Raw genomic sequence first — 21,537 nt, 5'->3', positions numbered from 1 at the left:
ACTTTTGCAACGAGAGCGTCCTTAACCAAATACAAATGGTATGCATTTCACAAAATATGATGCCTTATGTAATGCACGTTTATGGAAATTAATGTACGGAGCAATAGAAAGTTGTTACTGAATTTAAAAACATAAGCAATCATTAGTGATCACTTGAATTTAACCAGGGCGTGTACAATTATAACGTAGCGTAGTACCGGCTCATTGTCTATTCAGAAACACATCTCAAGCACTGTAGACGCTCTAATGGGTCCTAGTTAGCTCGATGTAATTAACAAGATGCCTGTTGTGATTTTTGAAGAGGCGCTGTCATTGGCTGGAATAAAAATGCTGCAAGTCAATAAATCGGAGATTCAATGTAACTTTTTATTACACAGCAAAACCTGTAAAATATTAAATACATTTTAATACTCTCGTTTTTAGATTTCCAAAAAAGATCGCACTAAAATCTGAAAATCAAAGTTGCAGCGACATATATTATTCATTTTTGATTTCAATACTGCTTGTGAGAAACATATAAATAAAATATGAAGAAATATGTATGGAGTAAAATTTTTACAATGAAATTGTCAAGTGATCGCTAATTCAGATCTCCAGAATAACTCTTTTTACAATAACTTTATACATTTTCTTGTTAATGTAAAATCATTTTCGTAGTCAAGAAATAGTAACCAAGAGTTTCATCAAATGTTACGTTTTGGTTTTTCCTTTGCTGTGCGTAGTGAAATAAATAAATATATTTATGCCTGATTGGATATCTCTCAACGTGCAGTAAATAATGATAGATATATGTGGAGAAGGGAAGAATGTATCACATCTGCCCCTTATAAATAACGAGCAGTATGTTACGTGCATAACCAACCATGTACATATGTTATTAGATTATTTGTGTCACAGTAACACCTTATTCAAATGCATTTACTAACCTTATTAGAGTGTATTCATTACATGATTTTTTATTTTATGTCTATCTTACGAGAACTTATAAATTCATGAAGTCAACTGTAAACAATGCAAAAAATTGGATAATTTTTTTAACATTACAGTTTTTACTTACGGAACTCAAATTTGCTTCAAATGTAGAGAAATATTGTATTTGGAATGGCTTAGACTTAGAGTAAATATGTGGTAAACAACAGTTTTGTGAAATATATCTCACTACGCGTATATATGTATCGTTTCTCTTATTACTTTTACACCATGAAAGTGACGAGTATTTGATTCTATTTGGGGAAAGAGTGTTCCAGAAAACAAAAGTGGGAATAGTAGAAAGCATATGGTAAGTATTATCTAAATACCTACAAAAAGAGCCTAGATGAGTATTAGGATTTAATAGGGTAACAAAGAAGGATATCATGTTGTGAGTGATCAAAAGCTGATTAAAGGTGAGATAATGGAGGTTTAAAGAGCTACAGTAGTGAGATATTAAAACATAAACATGAATAATCCTACTTTTAGTGGTGTTCATGAATTAGCAAGGTAGAAAAATGGGCTGGTTTTCCTAAATCCTATCATATGGTTTTGTCTTTTGTGCCGGATACAAAGGAGGAGTGCGATTCACACCATGACAAAATTAAAAAAGAAATAAAAGTAATTATGTGTGAGAATTCATTCATATTGATTATCCAAGGGCGACGAAAAATCCATCATCTAGAGTTTAAAGTGGGACTCCGAGGCAATTAACACATAAACACTTGGGGGAAGAAATTCCAAAGCCAGAAGGCCATAGTGAGCCCAAGAATTGTCCTATTTAATGCCTGATCATTATTTAATTTGTAAGTGTATTACAAATGATTACCTATCGCATATTAAACGAAGTAGAGTGGAGGCTAACGAAAGTTATATGTTTTAGAATTGGAGCGAACGTAAATATTTCTCTCTGCCATTGCACACTCGAAAGGTGAAAAGAAAAAAACATCATTTTAACCCGACAGGGGTAAAGAGACATTTAAATTATTAACATCAATTATGTAAAAACCACACGAGTCGTGGATATAAACGCTAAGTGTGGGTTATTCTGACAAGGTAACATGGTTTATGTTCCGTGCTTGCAAATCACTCAATATTAATACATAAATTTGGTGAACAACAGAGTAACTCGTCATGTTAAAATTGAATATGACTTATGTCTGTAATTTATGGAGATGCTTGACACTACTTTACGATATACAGACACTCAAAGTTCTATGGTAAAATTGATCTAGAGGCATTCGACAATTTGTTAAGATCTACAACAGTCAATGTGTCCCAAATTTTTGATGATGAGCGTCAACTTTCTTTGAGTGAGAAACTTCCTTCGGTCTCTATTTACAAATAAGACCTGTCACCCGACGACTACCACAACGATGCAGTAACAATGCAGGACTCTAGGGTACATTGTCTATTTAGAAATACCAGTCAAGTACGAGAGAATGCACAGTATACACTAATGATGACTCGAGAGAGAGGTAAGACGGATTGTTGAGAAAGGCGAGAAATTACCTGTCACCTGACGACTACCACAACGATGCAGTAACAATGCAGGACTCTAGGGTACATTGTCTATTTAGAAAGGCCAGTCAAGTACGAGAGAATGCACAGTATACACTAATGATGACTCGATAGAGAGAGGTAAGACGGATTGTTGAGAAAGGCGGAGAAATTACCTGTCACCTGACGACTACCAAAATGATGCAGAACAATGCAGGACTCTAGGGTACATTGTCTATTTAGAAAGGCCAGTCAAGTACGAGAGAATGCACAGTATACACTAATGATGACTCGATAGAGAGGTAAGACGGATTGTTGAGAAAGGCGAGAAATTACCTGTCACCTGACGACTACCAAAATGATGCAGAACAATGCAGGACTCTAGGGTACATTGTCTATTTAGAAAGGCCAGTCAAGTACGAGAGAATGCACAGTATACACTAATGATGACTCGATAGAGAGGGTAAGACGGATTGTTGAGAAAGGCGAGAAATTACCTGTCACCTGACGACTACCACAACGATGCAGTAACAATGCAGGACTCTAGGGTACATTGTCTATTTAGAAAGGCCAGTCAAGTACGAGAGAATGCACAGTATACACTAATGATGACTCGATAGAGAGGTAAGGACGGATTGTTGAGAAAGGCGAGAATTACCTGTCACCTGACGACTACCAAAATTATGCAGAACAATGCAGGACTCTAGGGTACATTGTCTATTTAGAAAGGCCAGTCAAGTACGAGAGAATGCACAGTATACACTAATGATGACTCGATAGAGAGGTAAGACGGATTGTTGAGAAAGGCGAGAAATTACCTGTCACCTGACGACTACCACAACGATGCAGTAACAATGCAGGACTCTAGGGTACATTGTCTATTTAGAAAGGCCAGTCAAGTACGAGAGAATGCACAGTATACACTAATGATGACTCGATAGAGAGGTAAGACGGATTGTTGAGAAAGGCGAGAAATTACCTGTCACCTGACGACTACCACAACGATGCAGTAACAATGCAGGACTCTAGGGTACATTGTCTATTTAGAAAGGCCAGTCAAGTACGAGAGAATGCACAGTATACACTAATGATGACTCGATAGAGAGGTAAGACGGATTGTTGAGAAAGGCGAGAAATTACCTGTCACCTGACGACTACCAAAATGATGCAGAACAATGCAGGACTCTAGGGTACATTGTCCTATTTAGAAAGGCCAGTCAAGTACGAGAGAATGCACAGTATACACTAATGATGACTCGATAGAGAGGTAAGACGGATTGTTGAGAAAGGCGAGAAATTACCTGTCACCTGACGACTACCACAACGATGCAGTAACAATGCAGGACTCTAGGGTACATTGTCTATTTAGAAAGGCCAGTCAAGTACGAGAGAATGCACAGTATACACTAATGATGACTCGATAGAGAGGTAAGAACGGATTGTTGAGAAAGGCGAGAAATTACCTGTCACCTGACGACTACCAAAATGATGCAGAACAATGCAGGACTCTAGGGTACATTGTCTATTTAGAAAGGCCAGTCAAGTACGAGAGAATGCACAGTATACACTAATGATGACTCGATAGAGAGGTAAGACGGATTGTTGAGAAAGGCTAGAAATTACCTGTCACCTGGCGACTACCACAATGATGCAGTAACAATGCAGGACTCTAGGGTACATTGTCTATTTAGAAAGGCCAGTCAAGTACGAGAGAATGCACAGTATACACTAATGATGACTTCGATAGAGAGGTAAGACGGATTGTTGAGAAAGGCGAGAAATTACCTGTCACCTGGCGACTACCACAATGATGCAGTAACAATGCAGGACTCTAGGGTACATTGTCTATTTAGAAAGGCCAGTCAAGTACGAGAGAATGCACAGTGTACACTAATGATGACTCGAGAGAGAGGTAAGACGGATTGTTGAGAAAGGCTAGAAATTACCTGTCACCTGGCGACTACCCACAATGATGCAGTAACAATGCAGGACTCTAGGGTACATTGTCTATTTAGAAAGAACACTCGAGTTCGAGAGTATGCACAGTATACACTAATGATGACGCGATAGAGAGGTAAGACGGATTGTTGAGAAAGGCTAGAAATTACCTGTCACCTGGCGACTACCACAATGATGGCAGTAACAATGCAGGACTCTAGGGTACATTGTCTATTTAGAAAGAACACTCGAGTTCGAGAGTATGCACAGTATACACTAATGATGACGCGATAGAGAGGTAAGACGGATTGTTGAGAAAGGCTAGAAATTACCTGTCACCTGGCGACTACCACAATGATGCAGTAACAATGCAGGACTCTAGGGTACATTGTCTATTTAGAAAGAACACTCGAGTTCGAGAGAATGCACAGTATACACTAATGATGACTCGAGAGAGAGGTAAGACGGATTGTTGAGAAAGGCTAGAAATTACCTGTCACTGGCGACTACAATGATGCAGTAACAATGCAGGACACTAGGGTACAATGTCTATTTAGAAATACCAGTCAAGTACGAGAGAATGCACAGTGTACACTAATGATGACTCGAGAGAGAGAGGTAAGACGGATTGTTGAGAAAGGCTAGAAATTACCTGTCACCTGGGCGACTACCACAATGATGCAGTAACAATGCAGGACTCTAGGGTACAATGTCTATTTAGAAATACCAGTCAAGTACGAGAGAATGCACAGTGTACACTAATGATGACTCGAGAGAGAGGTAAGACGGATTGTTGAGAAAGGCGAGAAATTACCTGTCACCTGGCGACTACCTCAATGATGCAGTAACAATTGCAGGACTCTAGGGTACAATGTCTATTTAGAAATACCAGTCAAGTACGAGAGAATGCACAGTATACACTAATGATGTCGTAGTTACAGCAACGGTATCTCTTTGTAACCATGGAGGTTCCTGTTGTAGTTCACATTTTTGACTGAACAAATAGTCTTTGTAAAGTGAAGATAAACAAATATCTGCTAAACCCAGTGTAGATTTTAAGCGTACATGGAAAGTTATGAATGAGTTATAGTACTTTAACCTTTCATATTCTGTACAAGACGATAAGATACTCATATTTGAATTTCTGACTCAGGTTGGATACATATCGTACAATGTCTACAGATTATATACAGTATTGTGTTAATTTCAAATTTTACTTACTTTTTTACGTATTAATTAATTATATTATCTTGCAAAATTTCTTTTTTTAAATCGTGTAGTTGCATACTTTAAGAGCAGATGTAACCAAGAAATAATTTGCTTTAAAATTAACACTTGAATCGTTTTTTATTTTCAAATCTAATATTATGAGTTAAATGACTTCTTTTTTTGAGTGAAGCTATTTATTGCCACTATGGTGAAGCGTTATTGTGTTAATTTATGAGTTTTGGGAGTAAACATTTTAACTTGTCGAATAATTATTGGTACGTCATCTGGTTTTTTCACGCTTATTTAGAAAAATGAAGTAAAACATGCCATTAACAATGCAGCACTAAATCCATACCGTTAAAAAGTAAAAAATGCACTTAAATTAGATATTGTAACAAAATAAGTTTTAAATTTATATCTAAAAACTCGAACTATAATCGTGTTGTGAATAACGTATGTTTTAAAATATCTATGAATAAAGGATTTTATATAGAAAAAATATATTGGTAAGAGTATTTACTAAAAAGACATGATTTTATTTATTTGAAATTTTCAACGCTACCTTACTGGTAGGCACTAATGGTGGGTAACGTTTCCCTCTGCGTTTATGTAACATGATATTATGTCGAGCTTTCAGATACCCTTAGATAGTTCTCTGTTACAGAACTTATTCTATTTATGATTGTTTTTGAAATAGTGCTTAGTATTATTGTTTGACTAACTTGTTTAACAAAATGTTGTTAATTTTATTGATGACATAAGATAAATATACTTTTATTGGTTTTGTATGCATAGTATTTTAAAATGTGTTGGTAATTAAAAGAGATTGTTTCATAATATACCCCTAATAATCTGCTGGCCGAGCGTAAGAGAAGTATTTATGGCAGGTTTGTGAAGAGAGCTGCATCTGTTCGTTTGTCCCAGTGTCAAACAAAGGTGACCTGACTGACTTGTTTTGAAGCTCCTCGAAGTACTGTGAGTATAAAGAAAGAAGAAAGTAATAAAACTATTAATCAATAAAGTTAACCGAGATTAAAATTGGTTTTAGTGATAGGCCTTGTGGCTATATTGGAAACTCAGTGCCTTCCAAATTTGCATATTAACGAGATTTTCCAAGTCAATAAACTAATCTAAAAAGTTAATAACCGTTGGTTTAATATAACTTGACATAATTATTCAGCATGATTGACATATTTGTGTGGGTAACTAAATTCGTTTAGTATTTCGTCCTTCTTAATTTAAAATCACATTTTCATAGAAAAAGAAGGCAAGGCAGAAAAATATTACGAAGAGTGGCTACATTTACTCAGAAATGTAACATTCCATTTAGTTTATCGCACATATAGCTGAAATTTAAACTCATAATGAACATTTGTAGGAATGAAAACCATAAAATATCTCCATAGTGTCATGACTTTTACCGCCGGTGAGAATAATGATCTTAGCCAAATATCACTCTATATTACCTGCTATTGCAATTATCATTTTCTGTACTTTATTTGCAGGATATACCATTATGAGTACGAAAAATACTGAGTTTTAATAATTTTTTTCGATGTGATTGGCTAGCATTTAAATTACTATAATAAGCCGCCTTCCCTTTTCAATATAAAACCATTAATAGTGTCATAAGACATACATATATTGGATATCCATAAATCCATAAAAATCTATAAGTATACTGCTGAATGGTGATAAATTTATTTCGCCTTGCAATTCACGTAACTGCAATAATCATAAGACCTGAAGTTGTCGAGTGGAAGCCTGTGCAAGGGCATTTCTCTGAATAGTGAGATCCTTTCAAATAATATTATAGTTCAGTGTTAGTTCCTGGTCCAAATTCCTATTTTTCCTCCCTCCAAAATATATAGTATCCGTTTTCAAACGCGGAAGGTCAAGATTCAAACAGGTTGACATAGGGTACCTTTAACTGGATGGCATATTTTTAGTTACGTTATAATAACCAGTATTGCTACCGGAAAACGTTCCTTCTATGTTATCACCGGAGACCTTATAGTTTCATTAATTTCAGTAGCTCAGATCATCCAAAAGAGTCTTCATCATTTAAATTCAAATAGATTTCGGCATGTCTCCAGGAATATCACAACTTCCATCGTTCACACTGGAAGAATTCCTATCTTTGGAACTCAAATCATCTCTTTCCACCTGTTTCAAAAGCTGTACACCTCTAAAAGTGGATAAATAGGGAATCATAATGTCGTTCCCACCACTGGTTCTTGTGTTCAGAGCTAAGAGGAATCTGCGACATTCTATAGCTATATAAAAGTGGCATTGCATTTCAAACACAATAACCACAGCAAGGCTGTAATGATATTGATACTGTGATGTCACAAGGGCCTTTTATTTTTAACAAGGACTAGACCCATTTATCCCACAAAACATATCAATGTGAAGTACTCAGTCAGATCTACCACAATCCAAAAAAATACCCTTGTGAAAAATATTGACTTGACCTCGTTATCCCTCTGCCCCCTCATATGATCATCACAAAAATGGCGAATACTACAATGAACAACTACGTATGCCTGCGATAAAACAGTCAGTAAAATCCTTACAACTATCCCACACCAAGTTGTACTAAACCGTTTATGTTCCTGCTAATAAATGTTACAGCTACAGAGTAGGTAACAGTTGAGATATTATTGGTAACATACGAAGGTAACAATAAACAATTATAGAGTTGTGTACAATAACACACAATACGGCACATGTACATAAATGTGTCAGTGAACGTTTTATGAGGTGAACAGTTAAAACTTGTTGACACGCCTTGTCAGGTTGTAAACACGTCTACCTCGGTATTTTACAGCTGCGTAACGCTAAAGTGTCAGTTGGAGGTTAGCCTTTACGTCACTTTAGAGATGGGAGGATAATATACGCTTTACGGATAGTGGTAAAGACGTGAATTACAATTGGGAAAATTGGATTGTTTAGCAATGTATGAATACGGGGTTGAAGATTACATTTTATATAGCCACTAGGGACTAGTAACTTTCCTTTATAAGGTACGAGAAAATATCCTGTCTGTTAATTCCAATTTGGTTTCAATGTGTTCGCATGACAATAAATTCATCATATTTTAGTACTTGATAAAAAATTTATGTCTTTCTTCAACAACATTAAAACGGCAGTTTATGAACGGTTCAATTTTAGGATTTGTATTATTTTACAGAAGAACTTCGCGTGGCCGTGCTAGTAATCAAAGGTAAGTATATACGCTAATTTACTGACCTAGTGTGAGCCGAGCGGTGGGGGAGACTGATTTGTGGTCCCTCAACCGGAAACGGGCGGCCTCACGCAGCTGCTTCCTACCTTTACTCTCTCGCCGGACATTACGTCATCATCGGTACCGTCAATCGAACATTCGTAAACATTGATGTGGAAGTTTTTTATGTCTGTCAACTCTTGAGTGAAAAATAAATAAGTCTGTAAATGTAAATAATTATATAAGTATAAAGGACTAAATACTTTGCTTGACACATTGGAATATACTGATGTGCAATTTAATGCATTAAAAGTTAATATCATCTTAGCTCTAAAATAACTTGTGTGGATAGGCAAATAGCTTTTGTTATCTATAGAATAAGAAGTTTAAATTATTGAATATGTACGGTTAAATAAAAACTTTATTCTTTTAATCACTAAAACACGAGACACTATACTTATTGATTTACTATTTAATTTCAATTTTAGAATTATGTAAGTGGAGTTTACTTATACCGATGACTTATTAGCGACCTAGGAGACCGGCCATTGGAGTTAAGTGTTAGAGAGGGCCTCTCAACCTTAACTTCGCCTGGTAAGTTATTATGGTATACTATATTACTTTATTACTTTACTTTTCTATTGAAGTAGATGGAGCTCTCTTAGAGTCCATAGCCTGTACATGACGGAGTTCTGTCCCATATCCCGCTTTGACTAGAGAGGCTAGAATAGATCTCGTTTTCCTTTCTTGTAAGGTCACATGACGGTCAAGTAGTGTTTTCTACCAATCCGCTTGGCTGGTTGTCCTGAGGGAACAAATCCCCAATTTTTTTATGTTTAACGTCTTCTTTCCGTCTCAGGTTAAGTAGAAAGCACGTTAGCTTGTCTTGTCGTATATCTTAATCTTTTTAATCTATATCCACAATATAAGATAGTATTTGGTCGTATCTAATACTTCAAATCATCATTACAATATTATTACAACAGGAATACATAAAGATGAATTGTTATCAATATTACGTATAAATACTTTGAATAATTACATGGAAGACTGAATTGGTGAGAAACAGTAAGTGAACGAGACGGAGGATTGGTCCGATTTTATAAATCCACTTTCAAGGATTTCTAGTTAAATCTTGTTATCCAGATAATGAAGGCTCCAAAGCTGCTTGATGCAGTGAGATGACAATCAGTACGGAAATAGTTGAAAATATTAGGCTGAAACAATTGGGATTGAAGCGATTTGTGGATACAATATTCAGAAAAAGCTTTTCCAAAGCTCTCCATGATTTCCAAAGCGAAACTCAATCCTGGTCTTTGCCCAGCAGCAGCCGCGACAGGCGGATCACGCAAAGTAATCCCTGGTTGAACGGTTCACTTTACTATAATTTCATATCCCTGAAAGACGATACTCTTATTGAAAACAAATTTCAGTTTGTATTGCTGCATAATGAATGTTGTGTAGTGCTATTATAATATATACAGTATACAATTATACAGTTCTAATTATGGATATAAATTCGTAGTTTTATTGACACCGTCATGTGACCAGCACTAACTATCAATTAAAAATATTATAGATATTTAATTTCTATATGGCTGTTCAGAATGTATGAAAAATCCTTATTGTAAACATTAAAGTATTACTGTAAAAAAAGTATCAGGCATTTAAAGACTGGTGGATTTTGAATTTGTTATGACAATTTTACGTTAAAGAAATGTTTAATAAAATATGGCGTTGTTCATAACTTCTTGGAAGAGGTTCCATATGAGCAGCTTCAATTAATCCTTAACTAACTAAATGGTACATCACTTTGACCTTAAAACCTTCGATTCATGTATATATATGTGGCCGCCTGCCAACAGTTCTGCCCTCATGCCATTCCTTTGACAATAATGTTTTACTGTCGCAGTAGATGTTGTGAGATAAGCTTCAAGACTAGACGAACGCTTGCGGCCTGTGTAGCTCGGCTATGAGAGACACTTATGATAATGTCAGAGGGCGGTCGTTAACACAGAGTGGCCGCCTGCCAACAGTTCTGCCCTCATGCCATTCCTTTGAGAATAATGTTTAACTGTCGCAGTAGAAGTTGTGAGATAAGCTTCAAGACTAGACGACCGCTTGCGGCCTGTGTAGCTCGGCTAAGAGAGACACTTATGATAATGTCAGAGGCCGGTCGTTAACACAGAGTGGCCGCCTGCCAACAGTTCTGCCCTCATGCCATTCCTTTGAGAATAATGTTTTACTGTCGCAGTAGAAGTTGTGAGATAAGCTTCAAGACTAGACGAACGCTTGCGGCCTGTGTAGCTTGGCCATGAGAGACACTTATGATAATGTCAGAGGGCGGTCGTTAACACAGAGTGGTCGCCTGTTAACAGTTCTTCCCTCAAGCCATTCCTTTGAGAATAATGTTTTACTGTCGCAGTAGATGTTGTGAGATAAGCTTCAAGACTAGAAGAACGCTTGCAGCCTGAGTAGCTTGGCCATGAGAGACACTTATGAGAATGTCAGAGGCCGGTCGTTGACACAGAGAGGGCGCCTGTTAACAGTTCTGCCCTCAAGCCATTCCTTTGAGAATAATGTTTTTACTGTCGCAGTAGATGTTGTGAGATACGCTTCAAGACTAGACGAACGCTTGCAGCCTGAGTAGCTTGGCCATGAGAGACACTTATGAGAATGTCAGAGGCCGGTCGTTAACACAGAGTGGTCGCCTGTTAACAGTTCTGCCCTCATGCTATTCCTTTGAGAATAATGTTTTACTGTCGCAGTAGATGTTGTGAGATAAGCTTCAAGACTAGACGAACGCTTGCGGCCTGAGTAGCTTGGCCAGAGAGACACCGGAGAGACACTTATGAGAATGTCAGAGGCCGGTCGTTAACACAGAGTGGTCGCCTGTTAACAGTTCTGCCCTCATGCTATTCCTTTGAGAATAATGTTTTACTGTCGCAGTAGATGTTGTGAGATAAGCTTCAAGACTAGACGAACGCTTGCGGCCTGTGTAGCTTGGCCATGAGAGACACTTATGAGAATGTCAGAGGCCGGTCGTTAACACAGAGTGGTCGCCTGTTAACAGTTCTGCCCTCATGCCATTCCTTTGAGAATAATGTTTAACTGTCGCAGTAGAAGTTGTGAGATAAGCTTCAAGACTAGACGACCGCTTGCGGCCCGTGTAGCTCGGGTATGAGAGACACTTATGATAATGTCAGAGGCCGGTCGTTACACAGAGTGGCCGCCTTCCAACAGTTCTTCACTCAACCCATTCCTTTGACAACCATCATGTTTACATCGTTGTTTATAGCAATAAAAATACTTCTTTACGTGTCGCACAGGCTTTGCTCTATTTGCATACAAAAGTTCCATAGTTGGATAGATATTAATTATTAAAAATAAACTGGTTTTACTCTTTTAATGCTGTCAAGAATTATATTCCTTATAATAAGACGTACTTTTATTCTGTAGTTACTGCTACAAATTTCATTTTTTAAATACTCTCTATATTTTAGTGTAGTCAGATATATTTCCGAAGACATTAAACAATATAGTTAACTCAAGAGTTACCAATATCAGTCTTAAGAATCGTAATATATTTATGATGCTGATAATAATTATTTACTCTGTAAAGATCATAACCAACTTGGTGACAATAACATTAACTATAGTTTTGATGTTTTACCCAGTCCGTTAGATAAGATTGATATGTTTAATTTTAGTAGTTTAAGATTTATTAAACTCGGTATATAACCTTTATCAAACACAGTACTACTACGTATAGTAATTACATACAACTAGTTCACTACTTAAATATATAACTTAATGTTGACATTATTAGCTGAATGTAAACTAAGCCTATTAATTACTCAATGGGCTGGAAAATTTAATGTTTGTCTCTCTGTACGATTCTGCGCATAATAGCTCGAGAACCAATTGACTTATAGACTTTAACATTTGTATGAAACTTGATTCCTGTACATGCAACATATAGTTCGATTATGGTACAAGGCACACTCTTGGATTTGGCTGAGAGTTTGTGAATATTTTTATATTTTTGTTATTGGTTATATTATAAGAACGATAAACTTAAGAACAAATTATTTGTACTCAAACTAAGTAAAATCATATGACATTTCAGAATCTGACATATTATCCATCTGTCCGCAAGATATATCGAGAAAGATTGTGTCTTTAGGCTCAGTTATTTGATGGTGTGAGACATTTCATCACAAGTTGAAAGATATAATGACCTAAACACAAAATGACGGACAAATCATATACTAAGCAATATAGGACTATAATTTATTTGATTTCACTCACTTGTGTCAACCTGAAAATTAAATGGTAAAGTTTGATAGATTAATTTGTGAAAACCCTGTGAAATTCATATAAACTTAATAAAGTTGCTAGATTCACGAAAACTCATTAATTAATTATTACTGTAACACTACAATCACAAAAATAAAGTAAAGTTGGGGATATAGTGAAGTGCTCAGTAATGAAACTAGCAAGTTTCCTCTCCTCTTGATATCCAAGGATCTTATGAGGACTACTGACAAAGGCTCAGTTTCTTAGTCGACCAAGTTGACCAAGGACTCTCTACGGCTCTATTGGTACTGACAGGTAACCTATATTGTTCTGAACAAGGCCTCTATTATATCCGTAGTAGCTAAATTTGATAAATTGCGACTGTATTTAGAAATTATGTACGGAATGATCTGTTGCTATTCGATTATTCAATTGTACATTAGAATATTATTGTTTTTAGCATTTTAAGCTAAAGCATTCAACGTCCACGGTTTTCACTTCCACTCAATTCTCGTTAAACAATTTTATTTGACTGATGAAGTTGGGTTGAATACAATTTCGGTTAGTATGAACCGATGTACATATGTTTTCCTTTTTTTAGAAGAAAATATATATATATATATATATATGTACATAGGTTCATACTAACCGAAATTGTATTCAACCTAACTTCATATATATATATATATATATATATATATATATATATATATATATATATATATATATAAAGAAGGTAGTCCGCCTGAGGATCCATAATATTATTTTGCAAATGTAACAAACTATTTTATGTATTATTTTATTGCAGTTATATATTCTTTATAATCGCATAATCGTTATTTATTTATATGAGTGAACTAATCTAATCGGGTAACTTGGAAAAACCGGTTGATTCGGTTTGATTGAACTAGTATCAGGTGTATTCATGTGGTATACATTTATGTTATTTAAAAATAAACATCTATAATCTTGGTTACATTTAATGTTTTAATACCATAACATTTAAATTATGATTTAAACTTATAAAGCTAAGAATTGAATATTAACTGAGCATTTGAGTTGATTAGTTATACACAGGATGTCTTGGGATCCAGTTGAGCTACAGACTTGGTATATCGCATGTTTCACTGTTATTATCGTGGTCGAACATTTTATATTTTTAGGTTTTAAAGTTCATCAGGTCTTTTGCAGGATATCTAGAGAAGAAACAAAGCTATGAACTGAACATTTTTCATAAGACTTCATGTATAGATAGAAAATAGAATTCGGCAATGGAGGATGTCAGTTCATGCAATTGTGCTTTAGGATAGTAAAGCCTGGCAGTCCACAACATATAACGAAAACAAATTCAACTGTAACTTTAAATTTTGCATAACTCTTCAGCAATACCTGTTACTTCATATATGGTAAAGCATATCGCATTTATTAGTATACTATTTATTACCATAGTATTTTCAGCATTGAAAAATTACCCAGTGTTAATTTATACAAATTATAATTTATAATGGAAAGTTAAATTTATATTTTAAATTAAATAACTGTAAAATCACACAAACTCTTTGGTTGTTATGTAGTAAAAATATATAAATGTGTGAATCATTTACACAAAATACATACATATTTTAAAGACAGTAAAAATCATATATAGAAATTCCGCACAAACAACGTTGGAAATGGTAAGGATCAGGCAAGACATCGCCAGGCAGATCATTAAAGTCCTGAATGCTGCCATGAATAAACCAGAGAGCCTGGAGAACAAACGACCACGGGTAAAGGAACGATATTATTCACATAAAACAAGCAAAGCGTGTAGCCGTCACGCAGGCCTATATACCTGCAGGAAGGCTACATTTCATTAATGATCGTAGGACAAGGTCCAAAGAAATTAAAGAGTATACCTTGAAGAGTGTATCTTTGTATTAGAGATATTACTGCTTGAAATTTGAGTTCAATCAAAAGTTTAATTTATTAGTTAACAACCTCAACTCAGATATATATATAAAATTGTAAAACACTAAATATATTTACCTATAATTATATATAATACTTTTTCTAGCGGTTTTAAAGGATAGGACAAACGAATGCAACTCGGTAATTAATACAGGAATAAGTAAGTAAATAGCCGTAGTAATGTTAAGACTTTGTATACCTATGCAGATCGATATTATTTTTATTTACTTTATATAATTATGTAAAAAAAGAAAAAAAGCCCATTCCTGTCCCCCTTCCTTTTAATTTCCACTATCTTGTTTCTTTTTGCTGTGACGATTGCCATTTGCTATTAGCCTCTGGTCAATCGTAGGTTGTTGGTAGACAAATGCAGACGTATTGTGACCTGTATTCTGTAGTTCGGTCCTAATGATTAGTGTTGTGTATAGTTTTTTATGAAGTGCATGTTTTAGAGTTAGTGAAGTTGACACAAAACATGGTGGTTGTCATTCCTGACTTACGCGCGTCACAACAATTGGTATGATTGGTTTATTTTAATCTAGTTTGTAATTATGTACTACGTTAGTTATTTACCTAAAGAAGATAGTAGATTGCAGATCTCGAAACCTAGTGTTACTGATTTTTTGTTTCACTAAACGATGGAATATGTCCGGAAAAATACTGTTTCCTTCACAATCTTTCCATCATCAAAAATAAACTTTAAACAAATTATGTCACTATTTCTGTTGCCATGGTACTTTGCTAAGTGTTAGCAAAGAGTTACACATTGGTCTTGGGGAAATTTTGATGGCAAAAAAATTCAAGTAATAAATCGGTAAAAAAGTTTATAAAATCCGTAACATATTTCGAAAACGTATCATCTGTAGACTTAAATGTGCATAAAACATCTTTTACAGAGAGACAAGAATGAGTTCTGTAAGAGTGAATGTCCCAGGATGGGATTTGAATGTGCGTCTCCATCCCTCAACGGTCTGGTACAATTTCTCTTCTCCCTCTCTAAAGTGCCTTTTTTGTATCATTCCATGTCAGTGCATCTGTCTGCTGGACATCAACAGAATGAAATGAACTATATACTTCGAGTAGTGCATGCACCTCAGCGTTCTTCGCTGTGATGTAACTTGTTATAATAAAAAAGGACATTCTTATAGTAAACTTATATTTTTTTATAATCAGAAGATGCAACGTGTAATAGACCATCACATTAGAATACATAAATACTGTATATGGCAAAGTAATATTTAATATTTTACTTTACATACTAGGAATGTTATATAACAGTAAAAAGTATGTGTGTATGTCATAATACCATTAAATTATCAATGAGATAAGCTTAAAATCATACTACCTTTACAATAAAAAAAACAACCACACTACTATTAAAACTGTAAAGAGAAATATCATATTTCCTGACGCAACAAAATAAAATCTCGGATTCCATCTGTCCGGGTCACGTGATGGACAAGAGGCATCACTCATACTTCGGCACACCTGGGTGCTGTCAGGGGGTGGTGGGGAGGGGGAAGGATAGACCATTCGTCACAAGCTTCATCCCTCTATCTCTCAACAGTGAGTTATTGATGGTTTATTATTCACATCAATAACAATACTCTTCTGCTAGTTGCTGACAATCAGTTTTTCTTTATTGGATTTCTGGTACAGCACGGTTATTGGCTGAGCGTCAGCGAAGCCTGTTACTTGAGGAAAAATTTCATCTCTGTTCGTCTGTCAATCTGCTGTGTGTCTAAATGTCTGTCCATACGATAACTTGAAATGATAGATCGCTATACCGTAGAAATTTGCATGCAGCTTAATTGATCTATAGGCAATACCGAGTTTGATGACCGTGTAACTCCATAGGACGTAACTGAGCTTAGCGAATAATTTTCAGAGGCTGCATTACGAAGAAGGTGAACTGGAGTTAAACCCAACATCTGTAATGAATAAACGTTTCCCACCATGACTAGGTTGTGTGTAGAACACTCGGTTGGCTCCAACAATTTTGCACCTGATGATACAAAGAAACATGCCTATTCACCTCGTTTACATTATATTTTTATAGTCTATTATCAAGGAGTGTCTGAAGTCAAAACTATGAAGATTTTTAGTTTTGAGTTTCTTAGTCGTCAATGTTTTTAGCTCTTCACACAAACGTGTCTCCAGACTCCAGAAGTCAAGTCTGTAACAGCGTCAGATTCGAGAAGCTGCATTACACTCTGTTTGCCTAACTTATTGCAGTTTTTATTGTCTCGATTGTTGAAGAATGTTTTAGGTGTATCTTTTGTTATTTAAATAGGAATTAAATTTTGTCATTTAAAAAAGTGATATCATATTGTTATAGTTTGTTTACAAGTTTATCTCTAGTTAGTGCTTTAAAAATGGTACTGTTATAGTCATTCAAATTTTATTTTTTATTGTTACCCTCTTTTTCTTGTATAGACACTAGACTTGTTACACTTATTTACTGTTTTTGCTCACCAGCTCCTGACTTCTTTTTGTCTTATTTGCTGTCCACATATTTAATGCATGTATTATTGTATATTTATATAGTATTAGTAGGCCTATAATGGTATATTGTATTAGTTATTCAAATATTGTTAATTATTATTGTAAAATAGTGGATAGCGTTGATGAATAAATAAATAAATAAGTAAAGAGGAAGATGAACTATACGAAAACTCGGCATTCATATAAAACACTTTTTTGAGGAAATCATGTGTATGCTTTTATTATTTTAATACTGTTACAAATCCCAATTTAATTTTTTTTAGAATTTATCATTTAGGAAGATGTATTATAGTAATAATTATAAATTGTAAATCTGTACAAAACTAAACAGGAAAAGGAAATGTGGCCTAGTATCGTCATGTTATTTATCTAACTGTAAGTTTCCATTTAGCAATCCATTTCATAAAAGGGATAGAAAATTGTTCAAAACAGAATAAGTACTACGATAACGAGTGAGCTTGGCAGACAGTCCCTTCTACTGTTGTGATGACATTGTTTTAGGCAGAACTTTCATTCACCCACTCTTACTTTATATTGTATTTCTAGTTTTAACAAAACTGGGAACAAGTTGCCAAAAACCAACTGTTAATTATATATGTGTGTATGTAAGGAGTGATTTTAAAAAAATTACATTGTCCCTGAAAATTACATGGTTTACAACAACACTTCTATTACACACTTACACTGGCATTTTATATTATGACTTCTCATCTTAGCCATACAATGTGCTGAAATAAAAACGTCGTCACATCACCCTTTTATATTCCATTATTTATTTTTACTATTATAATAAGCTACTGGACTCTCATACTTAACTTGTTTTGTGTTTTGGGCCAAATTAATACATAATTATATAATCAATTCTTGAAGTTAATTTAGAAATAAATTATATTGTCATTTTATTGTTTTTAGACCCATCTTCAATTCCTTTTCAACAATATAATTTTCCTGAAAAATAAAACATACTGACCTTTGCGCGGGGGAGTTAATGTTTATTGAGTTCTAAAATTTCACATTTTGTATTTAAATTTTAATTTAGAAATATGCATCTTATAAAAAAAAAAGAAAACAAGCTATCTTTATTTTAAAACAAAAACACATTTTACCAGGATCAATATTTCCCTGTTATCTCTGATAAGCATTTAACATGAAAATATTCAATCATATTGCCCAGTCCTATCTTTACTGCCGTGTCATAAACTCTTTCACTTATCGGGCCCACTTAGTTTTCACTTATCAGAGTCACTTCGCTTTCACTTATCGGGTTCACTTGTAATTAAACTTTACGATACGGACTCTTCTGAACAAATACTTTTACAAGGGGCCGAGTTATTCCAGCTTGATTACATCCGGACCTTTTTACAATTTACACAGGACGCTCTCAACAATAATCCTTTCTCCTGTCCTCATTGTTCTTGAACCTTTCTATAACCATAATTATTTTATAACCCCTTTTCAGATTACAAGCCCTGTCCCTAATATTAAATTTCAAAGTGGACCTTCACATTTTCCTAAGATTCTAACAGCGTCGTATTTAAAAGCATTTCCGTCCCTAAAAATTTATTTCAAATATTTATTCCTTTTTGAGCAACAGATCTACATGCGCTAGCTCCATTTTTATTTTAAAATAATTTTCTTAAAATAAATCAAATATTCCAAACTCACAACATTATTCTAAGTCCTCAGTCTTACACACTACACAAAATTATGCAGGTTTATACACAATGTTCAAGTTCATACAAGTCTTATACAAGTCTTATACAAGTTACACACACTTACAGGTATCAGACAAGTTTATGCAAGTTTACAAGTTCTTTCCTGTAAATAACCTGTTGTACAAGTTTATGCTCAAAAGGAAATAGCAGATTCGCGCAAATTATGTACCGTTTTTATAGCACATATTTTAAATTTATATGGAGCTAATACTTTATAAATTAAACAACTTTTCGGAAATACTTGGTTTATTCCGAAATTCAAGTTTACCAATAAAATTAACAAAGTTTACAAACTTTTGATTCGATTTTCTTCAAAACTTCACACAATCGAACAAATCTAATTATGAGTCTGATTAAAAATGAATTAAAATTAAAATGAAACTAAAAATTTATACTTCTCAAAAAATGGTTTAAATTAACAAAATAAAATAAAAGTTCTCTTCTCAAAATACTCAAAATCAATATAACACAAAACTTGATATTAACTTTATGACCAAAATTTTATTCACAATACTTCAAAAAATGTAATTAATTCTCAGACTCTGAAAGATGGGAAACTTTAGAAATTTTAATTACAACAGTATAAAAAATCAAAGATATTAACTAAACGCTGGTACGGGACTTACTACTTTGAAGATTACGGAGGCTGATAGGGATTTAATACGCACTGAAGAAAAATTAAAAAACTTGAATTAAATTTACACGCGATAAAAAATGGAATTACTCTAAATCCCACACTATAGGGTTAGAGGAAGAGCTGCGATTCTCAACAGGACCTTGTCGTCGTGGCTTCAAGACTCGAACTGAATCCTCCAGCGAGCCGGGAGGAACGCATCACCCGATACGTCACTGACCGATCAGCTGATTGCCGGTCCAACTGAACAAACAAAGTCCCCGCACCGCGTCTAGTTAATAAGAGCCTACTTCCTACCGCGATTCAGCATAAATGAATTTGAACTATGGTACAAACTAACACAATAAACGTGAACATGGTACAAGACCTGACTTAAAGGGCAGTTATATGTTTGGTGTCAGCCAAATGGAGAGTTAGAAGGCAACTCCAGGCTGTGTGATATGCCACGCAATGATCACGTGACTTGGCTAATGGCAGTCCCGCACGACACGGCGTATTACTGAATGTCCACTTATGTCATTACCAAACGTGGTTACTTTACATCCACATTGCATATAGAACTAGAATAACATGTCATCATGTATGCCATAACAGACTGACATTTAGATTTTATCTAACTAGTGTGGCTACGAATCAATAATATGGGTTTAAGTAACACTGCGGTTTGCAAGTTAAAATTAACTGTTAAAATAGAGATCGTTGCAGCATGCATTGTAAGACTTAACTTTCCATTTATTAACGTTAGTTAAGTAAATTTCTTATCAATATAACATCTTATTATTATTAACCATTATTTGGTTGGAAATTCTATCACGGTAGTATACATATTATAAATAGCCCCAATATTCAAGTTTATAAAAAATCATGGAGGTACGTAAATAATGTGCACTACTACATTGGTTACTGTATTTGGATCTGTGGAGGCAGGTTTTTTTATTTTTTAGTTTTGAAATATAGTATTTTTAATTGCTGGTTATGGAATCTAGTGTTTTTGTAATATTGGATGGCAAACCTTGACAAAACTTTGTTTATTTTATAGGTGAAATAAGACCAATATACTGTTATTGATTTGTTTTTCCTAATGTTGTTGTGTTTTGATCATTAGAATTATACTTGTTTTTTCATTTGCTCCTATTAATTTGTTGGCTGAGTGTAAAAGATGTCTTTATGGGAGGTTTTTGAGAAAGGCTGCGTCTGCTCTTTTGTCCTAGTGCCATACAAAGTTGACCTGACGGATTATGTTTGAAGTTCCTCGAAGTGGCGTACAAGAGGAAAAGATTAACAAAACTATAAATCAATAAAGTTAACCTAGATTAAAAGAGAATTTATTAAGGCTTTGTTGCTTTATTGGAGATTCAATGCCTTCCACATTTGCATATTAACGAGATTTTCCGAGGCAGTAAACTAATCAAAAAAGTTAATAACCGTTTGTTTAATATAGCTCAGGCGCAATTATTTAGCATAATTGACACATTTGTGTGGGTAACTAAAGTTGATTCGTTTAGCATTTTGTCGTTTGTAATTAAAAACGCATTTCCATAGAACCAAGCAAGGCAGAAAAAGATTATTTTTCATTATTTATTTAGTTTTTT

The sequence above is a fragment of the Homalodisca vitripennis genome, chromosome 7 (genome assembly GCF_021130785.1).
Source record: "Homalodisca vitripennis isolate AUS2020 chromosome 7, UT_GWSS_2.1, whole genome shotgun sequence".
Lineage (NCBI taxonomy): Eukaryota > Metazoa > Arthropoda > Insecta > Hemiptera > Cicadellidae > Homalodisca > Homalodisca vitripennis.
Note: the sequence above shows the minus strand (reverse complement) of the source record.